Below are 18,374 nucleotides of genomic sequence, written 5' to 3'. Positions count from 1 at the left end.
TACGTTTCCTTCTCTCCCTTTTCCTACTACCGAATTACAGTCACCCATGACTATTAAATTTTCGTCACCCTTCACTATCTGAATAATTTCTTTTATTTCATCATACATTTCTTCAATTTCTTCGTCATCTGCAGAGCTAGTTGGCATATAAACTTGTACTGCTGTAGTAGGTGTGGGCTTCGTATCTATCTTGGCCACAATAATGCGTTCACTATGCTGTTTGTAGTAGCTTACCCGCACTCCTATTTTCCTATTCATTATTAAACCTACTCCTGCATTACCCCTATTTGATTTTGTGTTTATAACCCTGTAGTCACCTGACCAGAAGTCTTGTTCCTCCTGCCACCGAACTTCACTAATTCCCACTATATCTAACTTTAACCTATCCATTTCCCTTTTTAAATTTTCTAACCTACGTGCCCGATTGAGGGATCTGACATTCCACGCTCCGATCCGTATAACGTCAGTTTTCTTTCTCCTGATAACGATTTCCTCTTGAGTAGTCCCCGCCCGGAGATCCGAATGGGGGCTATTTTACCTCCGGAATATTTTACCCAAGAGGACGCCATCATCATTTAATCATACAGTAAAGCTGCATGCCCTCGGGAAAAATTACGGCCGTAGTGTCCCCTTGCTTTCAGCCGTTCGCAGTACCAGCACAGCAAGGCCGTTTTGGTTATTGTTACAAGGCCAGATCAGTCAATCATCCAGACTGTTGCTCCTGAGACTACTGAAAAGGCTGTTGCCCCTCTTCAGGAACCACACGTTTGTCTGGCCTCTCAACAGATACCCCTCCGTTGTGGTTGCACCTACGGTACGGCTGTCTGTATCGCTGAGGCACGCAAGCCTCCCCACCAACGGCAAGGTCCATGGTTCATGGGGGGAGAATGAGGAGGTATTGAATAGAATTAGGGAGAAGAGAAATTTGTGGCACATCTTGACTATATGAAGGGGTAGGTTGGTAGGACATGTCCTGGGGCATCAAGGGATCACCAATTTAGTATTGGAGAGCAGCGTGGAGGGTAAAAATAGTAGAGGGAGACCAAGAGGATGTAGGTTGCACTAGGTACTGGGAGATGAAGAAGTTTGCACGGGGCCGGCCACTGTGGCCGAGCTGTTCTAGGCTCTTCAGTCCGGAACCGCACTGCTGCTAAGGTCGCAGGTTCGAATCCTGCCTCGGGCATAGATGTGTGTGATGTCCTTAGGTTAGCTAGGTTTAAGTAGTTCTAAGGCGACTGATGACCTCAGATGTTAAGTCCCATAGTGCTCAGAGGCATTTTGAGCTTGCACAGGGTAGAGTAGCATGGAGAGCAGCATCCAACAAGTCTCTGGACTGAAGACCATAACACAACTGACCAGACCAGGGTTTTCCAGTCCTTTACGGGTCCAGCCTATACGGTCACGAGCCCAGGATAGTCCCTGCACGCGATATCGTGTCGTAGCAAAGGCATTCGCGTCGGTCGTCTGCTGCCATAGCCCATTAACACCAGATCACGCCGCACTGTCCTAGCGGATACGTTCTTCGTACGTCCCACATTGATTTCTGCGGTTATTTCACCCAGTGTCGCTTGTCTGTTACCACTGACAACTCTACGCAAACACAGCTGCTCTCGGTCGTTAAGTGAAAGCCGACAGCCACTGCGTTGTCCGTGGTGAGAGGTACTGACTGAAATTTGGTGTTATCGGCACACACTTGACACTGTGGATCTCGGAATATTGTATTCCCTTACGATTTCCAAATTGAAATGTCCAAAGTCATTGACTCCAACTACCATTCCGCGTTAAAAGTCTTTTAATTCCCATCGAGGGGCTATAATGACGTCGGAACCATTGTCACATGAATCAGCTGAGTACAAAGATAATTTCTATACACTGCACTTTTATACCTTGTTCACGCGGTACTACGGCCATCTGTATAAGTGCACATTGCTATCTCACTACTTTTGTCAGCTCAGTGTTATACGGCATGTGCGTCATATCTACATCTACGTGATTACTCTGCTATTCACAATAAAGTGCCTGGCAGAGGGTTCAATGAACCACCTTCAAGCGGTCTCTCTAGCGTTCCACTCTCCAAAGGCAGGCGGGAAAAACGAGCACTTAAATTTTTTCTGTGCGAGCCCTGATCTGTCTTATTTTATCGTGATGATCCTTTCTCTCCATGTAGGTGGGTAGCAACAGAATGTTTTCGCAATCGGACGAGAAAACTGGTGATTGAAATTTCGTGAGAAGATCCCGTCGCAACAAAGAATGCCTTTGTTTTAATGATTGCCACTCCAGTTCACGTATCATGTGTGTGACACTATCTCCCCTATTTCGCGATAATGCAAAACGAGCTGCCCTTCTTTGTACTTTTTCGATGTCATCCGTCATGTTACATGGTAGTAAAACCCGCATAATGATTACCTATACGTATATCCTTTCTGTCAGTTTGATGGAACTATGTGACTTTTTAGTATTATTGGTTCTTACACCGTTTCTGCTTTTAATACTTCCGCATGTGAACCGATTTCCGAGGACACAAGCCTTCATCCAGGATACACTCTTTCCTCTGAGCCGTTTCATTGGTAAACATCCTTCTGGGTTCTGAAGTTGGGGTAGTTTTCCCTTTGGTCGCACTGTGTAGTCGGCGTATATGAATCTCGTCCCTTTTGAACATGCCTGATCATGAACTTGTATTTACTCTCAGATTGCTTTAAGCTACATCTGTAATAAAAACTGCGATCTGTGTACGCAGATTACGGGCAGATGTGGAAATTTTGTGTAACAGATTATATTACGTCCAGTCGCATTTATGTGACCACCTGTCAAAACCCTGAGTTACTACTTTTGGCAGTGCGGATCACAGCGAGACGTCCAGGAAGAAAGTCAATGGTAGCTTTGGAAGGTAGCGACGGGGATGAGAAGCTATCCTGAGTGCAGTGCCTTGGGCAGCTGCGTGAGGTTTCTCGGTTGATGACGATCCATGGTGCAGATAGTCCGATCGAGGTGGTCCCATAGTTTATCGATTGAGTTTAAAAACGGGGAGTTTGGAGACCAGGGGAGTACGGTAAATTCATCCTGGTGCTTTTGGAACGACGCACGTACACTGCGAGCTGTGTGACATGTTGCATTGTCCTGCTGGTAGGTGCTATCGGTTCGAGGAGGAACGTGGTCCCCAAAGACAGGTATGTATTTTTATTGAACCATTATGTCTTCCAAAATGAAGACACCACCCGGGTAATGCCCCGAAAACATTCCCCAGATTATAACGCATGCAGGGTGTTTGCTTTCAGACGTTTCAAGCAGTACACGCCAATAGCTATCTGTCCGATGAAGTATACAAGACGATTCATCTGGAAGGCCGCCTATCGTCCAGTTGCGGTATTGGCGTGTAAATTCCAGCCTTCATCGCCAATGAACAGCAGTCACCATGGGATCGTAAACGTGGCGCCTGCTGTGGAGATCCTTACACGGCAACGTTCACTGAACGATTATTGAGGGGAAATTGTTGGTGGCCCCTTGGCTCATCTCGGCGGCCAGTTTCTTAACAGTTGCACGTCTCTTCACCCGTACACATCCCCGCAGTCGTCATTCACCCCTGTCATCCATGGCATGTGGTGCATCACAGTTAGCCGGCCGAGGTGGCCGAGCGGTTCTAGGCGCTACAGTCTGGAACCGCGCGACCACTACGGTCGCAGGTTCGAATCCTGCCTCGGGCATGGATGTGTGTGATGTCCTTAGGTTAGTTAGGTTTAAGTAGTTCTAAGTTCTAGGGTACTGATGACCGTAGAAGTTAAGTCCGATAGTGCTCAAGGCCATTTGAACCATTTTTGCATCACAGTTACCTCGGCGTCGGTTTTGGACAGCGCCATTTTCCCATGCAAAGTGTACTTAACGGCGCTGGTACGCGAACAGTTTATCGAACTTCGCCGTTTCGGAAATGCTTTCACCATGGTCCGAAGCCAATGATCTTGCTATTTTGGACGTCAGGTAAATAACTCTGTTTGCTCATTGTGCAACGACTGCACTCTGTTCCACGTCCCCCCGACACGCTTTATATGCCATCCACAGTGCTGCCACCTATGCTGTGCTGTTAGTTGTCATTGCATGTTGACGTTGAACTTAGGAGGTGGTCGTATTAATGTGAGTAGATCATGTAAGCGCATATCAGGTCCACAAGAGAACCACCATGAGTCAAGCTCCTAACGTATTTCTCACTCGAATAACAAGTAATTGTATTCCTGGTAGTTTATGTTACTAATAATGGTTAATGATGTAATAAATTTGCCTCGTAGAAGACCCGATGAACATTATCCTTAAGGCATCACCAAATCCAGGTTATGTAATTTGCATCGGGGGACAATTAATTTAAGTCAGTTATGAGGTCTGGATTATTAACGTTGGGGTTATAACTGACCTCCACGTGATTCTTTATTGTCTGCTCCTGTGATGGTGTTTTCCGTTTCGCAATCCTTGTTCAAAATTCCGCGCCCTACGCAGTTGTAGTATCGTCCAACAGAAGGCAGCAGGTGTTTTTGCACCTATTAATCGCTTCTTAAAAGAATGTTATAACCTGAATCCTTTATCAATGTTTTTGTTTTATGACCTCCCGTATGACAACCAGCACATCAGAAAACATTGGTTATGCGAAATGTAACACAGACTCTCCTTACGTAATATCCTGTAAGCCAGAGTATTTCATTTTGTACCACAGAAAACTTTGCTAACGATCTTACAATCACTTGTGACTGTATTGAGAATTTCTTGGTAGGGAGGACTCAGTAGACTACAAGAAAATACTTTTTTTTTTTTTTTCCCAAGTTCGGTGCACTCGTCCAAGAATGATGGTGCTATTTGTACAGTGTAAGGGGTAAGGGTGCAATACAAAAAAGAAACAAACAGTATTGTTGTGAATGGTTGGAAAATCTTCAGAAGATCGACGCTTGGCGCAGTATCTATCATAAAGCAAACGGTTTACGCTTAAAAAATATTAATTATAATTCGATCACGCAGTCGGCAAGCAGTAAAAATACTGAGGATTCAGGAAATGAAAGTGGAATGAAGACGTGAAACTACGTATGTACAAAATGAACAGGAAATGGGGACGAGTAGGGGAGGGATATTGTAGTGGTCGGGCTACGTAAAGAATCTCCGTCACACACGGTGAGGCAGCTAACGTAACAAGGGTGTAGACAGATTTGATGTTCAAAAAGTCACTGTTTGCCTTTGTACAAGTCTGCGACAGGTACGACGGCATTTATAGTAGGTTGGAGCATAGGTTTGTAGGGTTTAGCTTTGTTTATTGGTATTTCGGTTGCTATGGATTTATTTATCGATTGTCATTTTTCGTTTGTAGTTCACTGATGCAATTTCATTATACAGGTTGTCATTTGGAGATAGTGAATGGTGCTGCGGACGCTAGAAGATGGAGTTCCAAGTGGAGAAATCGAAACATTTCCAACTTACTCTTTTGTTTGAGTTTAATAGAAGGGTGACAGCAGCCAAGGCAGCAGAAACAGTTGAGCCGTGTATGGGGATACTACCATTGGCGAGAACACGGCAAGATAATGATTTTCTAATTTTAAGGAGGATCGTTTTGGCCTTAGTGACTTTGCACGTTCAGGAAGACCTTCGGGGTTTGACGAAGATCATTTAAACTCATTAATCCACAATGACACGTCATTGTACTCGATAATTTGCAAATGTGATTAGTGTGCGCATTCCAACATCGTGCGACATTTGCATGCAGCTGGTAAGGTACAAAATTCGGATGTATGGGTACCGCGGGCTCCTAGTTAAAATCACAAAAATCGACTGGTGGCCATATGTGCATCTGAGCTAGCTCTTCATCACTTGGCTCGTGAGCAATACCGACCATTCTTACACTGTCTCTGTTTGCCCATCGCGTCCAGGGGACATCGGCTAGTAAGTACTTTTCAATGTCAATAAACTTCACCAACAGCCGTATAGTTTTAGATATTTTATTGAATTGCCGAAACTGGTTGCTTTCAGAGTAAACAAATAAAATATCTTAAAATATACGGCTTTTGGTGAAGTTTTTTGGCACTGAAAAATTCTTATATTGTATCGTAACAGGTGACGAGGATTGGTGCCTTTGCGCTAACATAAGGACAAGAAAGGAATGGTTGAGCTCAAATAAAACAACTCCCCGTAAAAATATTTGCTCGCATCCAAAAAAGATAATATTTTGCATCTGATGGAACAGCTTGTGCCACACATTGCTTTTCCAAAGTGTAACCATCACTGCTGACATTTATTGCCAACAACTGAGATGTCTTACAGACACAATCCAAGAATAACGACCAGAAAGACTGCGTGAAGTAATGCTACTCCACGAAAAGGTCCGTCCGCATTCTGCTAGACTGAAAAAAAATGCTATATCGGATTTGGGTTGGGAGATCATTCCGCACCCACCTCATTCACCGGATTTTGAGCCCTCAGAGTTTCACATTTTCCGCTCTCTGTCGAAATACCTTCCATTCCGGGTGAAAATGTGCTCTGAACATGGCTCGAGGATTACTTCACCTCAAAACCATGTGATTTCTAGAGTCGTGAAATCGAAAAGTTATTCCAGCGTTGTCATACTGTTGTAAATGGTGAAGTCTACACTACGTCTATCTGTTGTGTTTATTAAACTTACCGAAAAACCGTACGAACTTATGCAGCAGCCCAATGCATCGATATTCCCTACCAGCTGTAGTGTCCAGGCTGTGCCTCTTAATTTTGCCATTTATGGTTCGTAAAATATGAAAAGGGAAACGTCAGCCTTAAAACGAATATCTTTGTGTTTAGTAACATAACTAACTACTGCCAAGATTTTATCGTCGATAAATGATATACAGAATTTCGTGCCTACAGTATTGAAATTGTAAGATGGCAAGAACTATGCCCCTTACATGAAGTCATTAAACATCACTGAACTCACGTTGAGCGAACAGTAGGGCTGAATAAAAATGACTGACAAGGCACAATGCATCTTGCAGAGGGTATAGTATGGACGTATTGGAATAATTAATGTTGGGTGATGGTTTTAAAGTAATTCACGTGACATGAAAACTTTGTGGAAACACGTCGATTTACTGGAGGCTAGTTTATCCCAGGGAAGTATTCAGAGTTGACCACAGCCGAGTGGCGGTGCGCGGCTGGGGAGTGGCGAAGGGGAGTGACAATAGGCAGCTTCGGGCGGCTCAAACTCTGAGAAAGCGGTAATGGGGTGCGGCCTCCAGCTGCCTTAAGATGAGTGACAGAGAGGGGGTGGTTGGCCCCATGCTGGTGTACCAGGAAGTAGACGGAGAACTTGTATGCCTGTTGATAAATGTCCGTCGTCCCGTTTTCAGTGAAACATGTGGGAAAGCCGTGCAAAGCTACGGTGAAGTGGTCAACAGAGGCCGAAATATGCGTGTTCATGCCTATAGCAACTTCACGCTGAATTCACGGTCAGCAGAGTCTGAAGTAAATCAGGTGAAGAGTGACAGAATGAAATACGCCGGCCTCTGATGGGAACGTAGGACCAAGGAATTTGAAGTACTCTCCTGGGAGTCAGAATTTCGGAAAAATTGATGCTTTATGCAGATGCTAAACTTGATGGGTGTCCTGGGAGGAGCTAAATAGCAGAAGTTGAGAGGAAGGGAAATTTGATGAGAATTTGTTCCTTCCAGGAGCAGGAATTGGTCACCGCTGGGAAACGACACATAATTAATGCGACATGTGCTGCAATTGGCGTAAGTGATTTTGCTGGAGGGGAAACCGAGGCGAAGAGTGGACTGGCAGAAGTCTCTGTACAGTGTGTAAACTTTTAGGTGGCAGACCTCTCCCTAGTCCTGAATCGGTAGAAGTCGGTAAACGTCGGGAGGCTTCGGTAGGCACGCAGTTTCGAATGCTGCCAACATTACATAGCTGTGTTGTACAAGGTGGCCACTGTCGTCTGCTTCGTTATTGTTTTTCACTGTACTGTTCTGCATGTTTTTATTGTGCAGTTGTGCTAAACATTATCAAAATGAGTGAAGAGGCAGTTGCTTTTTTTTTTACACGTCTGCAAAACGTGTTGCGAATAGTGTTAGTAGTGAAGAAATAATAGAACAAAAAGTCATGCCTGATGCAGCACTTTTTCACGCAACTCGATGTTTACCACGTCATACCTCCTGAATTATATGTCGTAAAGAGTCATAAATTTGCTGGCGCATTTACTGATATATGTGGATACTGTATGCGAAATATGTTGCGATTAGAGTTAATAGTATCGAAATAATACATTAAAACATCATGTCTACTGCGCCAGATTTACGGTATGTACTGAGAAAATGTAGTAAGCGACAACCTTTTCCCTTTCATTATTTTGTGGTGGGTGTCAGCGAGAAAAAAATTTCGTAAAGGTTTAAAACTGTATGTAACGTTTGTTGCTAGTCGCTAAGTGTTCTCATTCTCAAATAGTGGATGCATAAATCTGGGCATTTTCCCGCGGTGGCATCTCATTGTTTATGACGTCATATCTCCTCGAGAATGTGTCTTATTTCTTTTTTTTTCGGCTAGGAACCTTCGTGGGCGTACGGAGAACAAATCACCAAAATTTCATCGCAATCAGATGAATGGTTTGGGAACGCACAGAGGGCAGACATACATACATTCATTTTTATATATAGAGATTGACAGTTACGTTACACTATATGACCTGTTTAAGTACATTTAAATTTTATAATTAATAGTTTAACATTTCGAGGAATGAAATAAAATGAAAAAAAAAAAAAATTGGGAGCAGTAGGAATCAAACCCGGGTCCACAGCATGACAAACCTTTACCTAATCAAGTGTGCTACGGATGCTACAGTGACCTAACCGTTGATACATTGTCCATTACTCTTTTCGGGCGTTCGGAGAACAGCTCACCAAAGTTTCATTGCAATCGGATGAATGGTTTGTGAGCGCATAGTAGACAAACATACATACATTCATTTATATATATATAGATTTTAATGTACATGACGATTTCAGTTTCGTTTACGAACAACATTTAAAGCGAGTTTTACTTCCAAGCCTTTCGTCTGCTTTCGTGTAAGCATGACGAGCAATTTGTAGTGCCAGCACTGCAACTGGTAGGCGTGCCTTGTCCCTCCCCCAACGGCTCCTCTCCCCTCGCCAGCCAATGCTTGCTTCCTCCTCTCCCCGCGCACCCCTCACAACTCTGCCGTCTTACAGTTAACACACTGTACAGGTCTTCCGTTCCCAGCTTGCCTAGAGTGCAGACGTGGCGTTCTTTACTCAGCTTGCCTGAGAGAGGTCCGCAGCTCGTGGTCGTGCGGTAGCATTCTCGCTTCCCACGCCCGGGTTCCCGGGTTCGATTCCCGGCGGGGTCAGGGATTTTCTCTGCCTCGTGATGACTGGGTGTTGTGTGATGTCCTTAGGTTAGTTAGGTTTAAGTAGTTCTAGGGGACTGATGACCATAGATGTTAAGTCCCAGAGTGCTCAGAGCCAGCCTGAGAGAGAGTGAGCATCTCTGCAGTTTATGACTTGGCAAACGGAACGATTGAGCTTGAAGATAGAAAGTTTTCGTTCAGCTATGTACTGAGCAAGATAGCTAGGAGTGAATAGACGAGCGCAGCCTAGCAGCACCACGAGGTGGGCCGACATCCGCATAAGGACGCCGCCCCGCCACGCTTAATTCAGTGATATTGCGCCCGCTTCGGCTTGAGTTAGGCCACTGATTAATTTGTTGGATCACGTCGGCAAAGCTTCCACGAGGCTTTCATGGGCTGTGTATTGTAGAATTCTTCTCGCACTTCGCATTACGCCTGGGTCATTCAATAGGAATTAATTTTGATTTATCGCACTTTACTCCACGTAAACACAATTTATTCCCACTGCTTGTTAGGAGAGTCATGTAATGTGATGATTGAAGGTCGTGAGTTAAAATAAATTTGTGCTAATCGACTGCATCTGTTTTCAATCAAGTAGTTGAAATACCAAGTCACTTTCTTAATTAATTTTATGGTCAACATTTGCATCTGGTGTTCAATATCTGAATATAACATCAATATGCACCCCTTTTTAATTAAAAGGGATCAATTCTAAATCAATTAATGTCAACACTGCCACCGCAGTTCAATCAGGAGTCGCAGGGCCTTATTACTTTCTTTGCGTTATCCGATATTGCGGCAGTTTTGCACTCTCTGTTGGTCTGTTACTCAATTAGCTGGGGTGAACACACGCCAAAACCAGATAAGTGACGGGTGGGGTGTTACAAAATACTGCACCGATTTACTTAATTCTTTCTCCCTTTTTAGCCTAAATTGTTTAGTTGCCTGTGATTTATAGCATCGTTAACGTGTTCCACTTTCATTTTCATTCTTCTTTTGAAATCACTGGGCGACGTCACCAGTGGTAAAACACTGTTCTCTCATTCGGGAGGGTGGTGGTTCAAATCCTTATTTGGGTGTCCATATTTAGGTTTTCTGCGGTTTTCCCAAATCACTTAAGTCGAATAGTGGGATGGTTTCTTCGAAAAGGACACATCTGACTCCGTTCTCCACGCCTCCCTGATTCCGGACTCGTAATCTATGTCGTTGGCACAACTTTCACTCTGATCTTCCTTCATTTTCCTTTTGGAATTTTCTTTCACGTACTTCGGAGATTCAAAGTTCTTACAGATTGCTTTAACTAATAACAAAGGAACTAAACGGGGGTAATGGTCTCAGGAATGTGCGTCACAGCAATGCATAGCAAAATTCTCCGCGGCTCCAGCTGAGCGAGGCGAGTCTGCTGGAAAGTGTACGGCCGTTTCCTGGAGAAGCTGTCGCCTCTACTCGTAGCTGGACTGAGATGCACTCGACTTTAATTAGGTCGCTAAACGGCTAAACTTGCTTTGAGCCGACGCGGAGACTAATTTGGCGTCTTCCGCCGGTGCGGAGTAAGTTTTAGTTTTAAAGGAACAAAGAGCCGCTCAAGAAATTAATATGGAAAGGGAACTTAACAGGGGACGGCGAATTTAGGTCATAGCGGAACGCGAGAGATAAGGCCGCCGAATGAGGGTAAAGCTGTCGGCACCCGGACCGTGCATTCGAGCGTTGAGCGTGCCGAGTTTCTGACGTCATAGCGTGGTAAAAACACGTTGGGGAGTCTTTCCGAACTTGCAGAGCTATATCTAATATGACAGATATTCTGAACGTGCGTTTGAACGTTGACAAACGGATTTGAACGCCACCTACGTCACATATACGCCATCTCTCTCTTTAGTATAGATTCGTGAGATGCCTTTTCTAAGCATCAGAAAATTAGGGATCTCTCGAGAATCCCACGTTAATTGTATTACTTTTTGTAATAAAATGACGGGAAACTTCATATTGACTGTTAAACAATTATTGTAACTTGTGTAATATAAAAATATGCCGGTTCAAGGCAACGACACGCTGAGAATCCGTAAGAAATGCATCATTCTTGGTACAATTTGTAGAATTAAATATTAGTGAATAACATGTCTACCATTACACCTTTCTGTAGACAGTAACATGCAAAGTATAGTCATTCTACAGTGATGGTTGGTATAGCGCATCGAATAGCTTAGTAGAATGGCAATATTTCGAATCACGTGTTGCTATTTAGCGTCTCACGGGACCCAGATAGTTTTATTACTAGGCTTCAATTTTTCTAATAGGTTCTGATACTTCCTTAATAGTTTAGCATAACTGTATTCTATAATATTCGATGTTACGTAAGTCCGGTCTTTCTGAGGAGCGAGTTTGTTCGATTGGCTTAATGTACAAAACAGCTTGCAGTACTTGAAGTAAGATATTTTGTATTTTCTTGTTTTAAGTTTCTTATTTCACGTGTCATATAGATATTGTGATGAAGAGGAATAGTGATCAAGTGAGAATTTGTATCGCACTGATGTGAACTGTCATATGACAGTTTACATCTGATGTGTTACGAAGAGAAAGGAGCCTGTGACCACTGGAGACAGTTCCACAGGTTACGCCAAAATCGTAACACAGCACACACACACACACACACACACACACACACACACACACACACACACACACACACACACACACACATGTCGTACTAACACATGTGAATCCATCCGATGGAAGTTTAAACCTTCGATACGCGTAATGGATATAAATAAACAGTGACTGGTAGCAGTAAACTTGTTGTTTCACTCGATATCAGTAACAGTCACTGTAAGGGCTAACTAAAACGTTCGTGTTTACCACTGTGAGAACAGGCCCAGTATGCACAATTCGCATTATTTTTGAGCTTTCAGCAGCACGTTGAACTTGCTACGCTCAACGTTGATGTGGGAGAGCATGCTCCCTGTGCCGATGACTTAAGCGTGTGTGCTTAGCTACTGCGAAGACTGTTGTAAAATTGTGGCGATCTCACGTAGCAAAGCAGCTCATAACTCAGCACTACGCATTTTAGTATTACAAAGGAAAAGAAATCAAATTTATCTATGGTTATTTAACTTTCCTGTATCCTCTAACGTTAGAGAGTCTAACGGAAATGGAAATGCCACGTGGCTAGGGCCTCCCGTCGGGTAGACCGTTCTCCTGGTGCAAGTCTTTCGAGCAGACGCCACTTCGGTGACTTGCGTGTCGATGGGGCTGAAATGACGCTGATAGGGACAACACAACACCCAGTCCCTGAGCGGAGAAAATCTCCGATCCAGTCGGGAATCGAACCCGGGCTGTTAGGTATGACATTCCGTCACCCTGGCCACTCAGCTACAGGGGGCAGGCAGAGTCTAATTACCCTAGCATTTTACTCTCTCTTCACTAGCGTTCCTCTGGCGGATTCGCGACGATTAATTCCGTTTAGCTTTGGTGTTGAGTTAACTAAACTCTTCCGACATGCATTGACATCCACTTATCTTTTATCCAATGACCATTTCTATGAGGAGACATATGGACTTTGTTTCATCTATTGTTTCTAATCTTTTTGCGGAAACTAATCTTTTTACGGAAGTTTTCGCGAAATGTGCCCTGGAATCGGCGACATGGAATCTGTGTGAGTTTATAGGTATGTAGATGACACTTTTATTTGGACTCGTAACACATCTTAGATCGTAGTACATCTAAACTCAATCCACCAGAATATTTCTGACATTATGGAGGTGTTAATGATGTCTGCCTCTTCTTCCTTGACCTGTTGCTCAGGAGGAGGAATGATGGTACGCTGGGACATTCAATTTGTAGGAAGTTAACTGACGCATATCTGAAAAAAATTATTCGCATTATAAAAAGATTTTAATTATAATTTACGTTTCAGTCCCAGTAGCACAGGTTTCTAAGACATGACTAGTTTCGATATCCCTGGATCATCTTCAAATCTATTTTGTTGCGTCAGCTGCCCGTCATGTCTGTATCAAAATGACACATCAGAGTACACACAGATACTTACACAAGAAAATATGCAACTGGGACTGTGATAGAACTGTGTCACATATATCAATGCAGGTGACGTTCTTTCGCAACAAATAAGTCGGCTATAGTTATTTACTTTGGTTTATGGTCGAACTTTTATTTCCTCTATTTCTTACATTTATCGGTACCATGTACCATCGTCAGGCCATACCCTTGTGCGCAGTCGTTAAGCTTACTTCTCAAGAAGAAGGTGTCACATAGATACTGTTCGCTTCTACAGGCTGACAGTTGTCACCGTCCAGCTTAATGTGAAGGGGCACTTCGATCTAGGATCATTGTGCCAAAGTCATCTCAGACACGGAAAATTTGTCAGCTGATTTAGCCCACGCGTGTCGCTATCGTCTAACTATGAGTACGGTGAATGACGAGAATTATAAGGTGAAGCCTAAGTATACAGATTTATTGCCCTACACAAACGGTGTTTGCAACTGGATTGGTCATATTCTGGGAAACACGGAGTGAAGTGAGTTTTTCGGCCACCATCTCCGTTTAAAATGCTTAAATGAAAATTAAACAAACAAAAAATCAAATAAACTATAAAATTAAATTTAGAGGAACATTTCAGTCCGGAAAATATTCCCTTTCCAGTTTTGTTTTAGTTGAAGAGGTCCTCTATGAGTTTACGTCGTTGAAGGCAAAATTGATGAGATGCAGGTTGGGCTAAGTGGGCTAAGTGGTGAGAAGTGAAGGCCCTAAGAAATAAAGTGGATAGGTGCCAGGCTACTAACAGAGAGGTCTCCGTTCGATACACAGTGCGTTCTAAGATATTTCTTTTTTTCTGTTACTTATCACTTCTTTCACCTCTGTCAGTGATTCGATAATGTGAAAAATGCCTCGTTGCCGTTATTTAGAGCCCAAGTCAAAGTGTAGGACTCCTTAAACCTAGGAGTAAGTCAGTCCAAGCGTCGGAGGAAGGCAAGAGCATACCATCAACAATTGGACCAATCCTAGTACAGCAGTGTGGTGTTCCAATCAAGCTTTGGGTTGATGACAGCTTTCATGCTTTACAACGAATAGGAGAAAATCGTGTTGTACAGTATGGAAGACGATCCACCAACTGTTAAGCTCCTGGTGACATTTCCACTTGGAAGTACACTACTGGCCATTAAAATTGCTACACCAAGAAGAAATGCGGATGATAAACGGGTATTCATTCGACAAATATATTATACTATAACTGACGTGTGATTACATTTTCACGCAATTTTGGTGCATAGATCCTGAGAAAGAACAACCACCTCTGGCCGTAATAACGGCCTTGATACGCCTGGGCATTGAGTCAAACAGAGCTTGGATGGCGCGTACAGGTACAGCTGCCCATGCAGCTTCAACACGATACCACAGTTCGTCAAGAGCAGTGACTGGCGCATTGTGATGAGCAAGTTGCTCGGCCACCATTGATCAGAGGTTTTCAAATGGTAAGAGATCTGGAGAATGTGTTGGACAGGGCAGCAGTCGAACATTTTCTGTATCCAGAAAGGCCCGTACTGGACCTGCAACATGCGGTCGTGCATTATCCTGCTGAATTGTAGAGTTTCGCAGGGATCGAATGAAGGGTAGAGCGACGGTTCGTAACACATCTGAAATGTAACGTCCACTGTTCAAAGTGCCGTCAATGCGTACAAGAGATGACCGAGACGTGTAACCAATTGCACCCCATACCATCAAGCCGGGTGATACGCCATTGTGACGTATTGCCATTCGTGCACCCAGGTTCGTCGTTGAGTACACCATCGCAGGCATTCCTGTCTGCGATGCAGCATCAAGGGTAACCGCAGCCATACTCTCCGAGCTGATAGTCCATGCTGCTGCAAACGTCGTCGAACTGTTCGTGCAGATCGTTGTCCGCAGCTCGTGGTCGTGCGGTAGCGTTCTCGCTTCCCACGCCTGGGTTCCCGGGTTCGATTCCCGGCGGGGTCAGGGATTTTCTCTGTCTCGTGAAGATTGGGTGTTGTGTAATGTCCTTAGGTTAGTTAGGTTTAAGTAGTTCTAAGTTCTAGGGGACTGATGACCATAGATGTTAAGTCCCATAGTGCTCAGAGCCATTTGAACCATTTTTTTTTGCAGATGGTTGTTGTATTGCAAACGTCGCCATCTGTTGACTCAGGGATCGAGACGTGGCTGCACGATACGTTGCAGCCATGCGGATAAGATGCCTGTGATCTCGACTGCTAGTGACACGAGGCCGTTGGGATCCAGCACGGCGTTCCGTATATTACCCTCCTGAACCCACCGGTTCCATATTCTGCTAACAGTCATTGGATCTCGACCAACGCGAGCAGCAATGTTGCGATACGATAAACCGCAATCGCGATAGGCTACAATCCGACCTTTATCAAAGTCGGAATCGTGATGGTACGCATTTCTCCTCCTTACACTAGGCATCACAACAACGTTTCACCAGGCAACGACGGTCAACTTCTGTCTGTGTATGAGAAATCGATTGGAAACCTTCCTCATGTCAGCACGTTGTAGGTGTCGCCACCAGTGCCAACCTTGTGTGAATGCTCTGAAAAGCTACACAGCATCTTCTTCCTATCGGTTAAATTTCGCGTCTGTAGCACGTCATCTTCGTGGTGTAGCAGTTTTAGTGTCCGGTAGTGTACACATCGTGGAGAGCAGCAGCGGCTTCGCTATCATAAACAATGTGTGAGAGCAAAGGGGCCAAATATTTTTGAACTCAGTGCTCAGTCTGTCTATCATTTACGCTGTAATGGACACATTTACAATGTGGTCTCACTCCGAACAATTGGCGTTGTTGTTATTGTATTCTGCAGTCTTGAGAAATTTTAATGGGCCTCTCATTTCTGTGACATCTTCTCCTCTGAATAACTCCTGCAACGTGCATCCGTTTGAACGTGACTGCTGTATGCATCCCTCGATCGCCCTTTACAATTTTTACCCTCACACCTCCTTCTGTTACCGAATTGACGATTATTAGAAGCCTCACGACATGTCCTACCAATGAATCCTTTCTTTCATTCACGTTGTACGACAAATTTATTATTTCCCCATTTCGATGCAGTGCCTTGGTTTAAATGGCTCTGAGCACTATGGGACTTAACATCTGTGGTCATCAGTCCCCTAGAACCTAGAACTATTTAAACCTAACATAACCTAAGGACATCACACACATTCATGCCCGAGCTAGGATTCGAACCTGCGACCGTAGCGGTAACGCGGTTCCAGACTGAAGCGCCTAGAACCACACGGCTACACCGGCCGGCGATGCAGTGCCTCCTCAATAGTTATTCGATCGGCTCATTTAATTTTCACCATACCTCTGTAGCACCACATTTCAAAATCTTCTATTCTCTTCTTGTCGGAACTGTTTATCGTCCATGTTTCGCTTCCGTATAAGGCTTCACTTCAGACAAATACATTCAGAAACGAGTAACTAACACACAAATTTATAATATTAACAATTTTTGTTTCGGAAATGCTTTTCGTGCTGTAGACCGTGTGCATTTTATTTCCCTTCTACTTCAGCCATCGTAAGTTATTTTTCTACCTGAATAGCAAAATTTATCAAATACTTTTACTGTCTCACTTCATAATCTAATTCCTTGAGCATGACCTCCAGTAACTCGACTGCATTCCCTTATCAATCTTTAATTTCTGTTGGTGTTCATCTTATAACATCGTTTCATGATATTATCCACACCAGTGAACTGCCATTCAGAGTCATTTGCTGTCTCTTAGAGAATAACAATGGCATAAGCTAACTGCAAAGTTTTTATTTTTTCTTCTTCAATTTTAATTCACCCTCCAAATTTCACCTTGGTTTCTCTTACTGCCCGCTCACTGCACACACTGAATCGTACGGGCGAAAGGCTGTGTCGCTCCTTTCGCAACAGTTTCCCTTTATTACCCTTCTGCTCTTAAAACTGCAATCTGGTTTCTGTGCAACATGTAGATAACTTTTCGCTCCCTGTGTTTTACCTCTGCAAGAGTGTATTCTAGTCGACACTCTATGCTACAAAAGTAGTTTTGCCCTTCTCCAGTCTATCTTAAATGTCGGTGATTGGGGTGTAGCAATATGGTGTCACATTTTCTTACGTTCCTCCGAAATACAAACTGATCTTCCCCTAGACTGGCATCTATTACATATTCCCATTTTTCTGTAAATAATCATTCGTGTGGTACAAATTTTAAATTATTTGTGTCAGTAAAAAACTAAATATCTATTTGCGAGCATTATTTCCATGTCGTGAAGTGTTCTTATTCGGATCCTGTAGTGCCGTTATAGTTATGACGCCAGAGACTCGGAACACGCACGTCATTACAGATGACGTCCCTGTCAGACACTCTGAGCTACGTGGCAACGCCAGGAGGAGCAGAGCTCATTTCCTGTTCTGCATATGGACCAGCGCGAAGCGCTTACTCATGAGACAGTTGTTCCGAACAGTGGCCACAAAACTAATTACGCGCTATACACAGTTATTTAACCATTAGCTACGGAGTCGTGGACAAGCAGCCTCACCCACTTTATCATGCTCTGCGGGGTTCACTCACAAAAGAGTGTTTACATATTACTATTCCGCGCCTTTTCTTATACAGGGTGGTCCATTGTTCGTGACCGGGCCAAATATCTCACGAAATAAGCGCCAAACGAAAAAACTACAAAGAACAAAACTTGTCTGGCTTGAAGGGGGAAACCAGATGGCGTTATGGTTGGGCCGCTAGACGGCGCTGCCATAGGTCAAACGGATATCAACTGCGTTTTTTTTTAATAGGAGCCCCCATTTTTATTACATATTCGTCTAGTATGTAAAGAAATATGAATTAGCTGGACCACTTTATTCGCTTTGTGATAGATGGCGCTGTAATAGTCACAAACATATGGCTCACAATTTTAGACGAACAGTTGGTAACAGGTAGGGTTTTCAAGTTAAAATACAGAACATTTTATTTCGGTTGTTCCAATGTGATACGTGTACCTTCGTGAACTTGTCAT

Source organism: Schistocerca serialis, chromosome 1 (genome assembly GCF_023864345.2).
Source record: "Schistocerca serialis cubense isolate TAMUIC-IGC-003099 chromosome 1, iqSchSeri2.2, whole genome shotgun sequence".
NCBI classification, from domain to species: domain Eukaryota; kingdom Metazoa; phylum Arthropoda; class Insecta; order Orthoptera; family Acrididae; genus Schistocerca; species Schistocerca serialis.
This window is presented reverse-complemented; position numbering follows the sequence as displayed.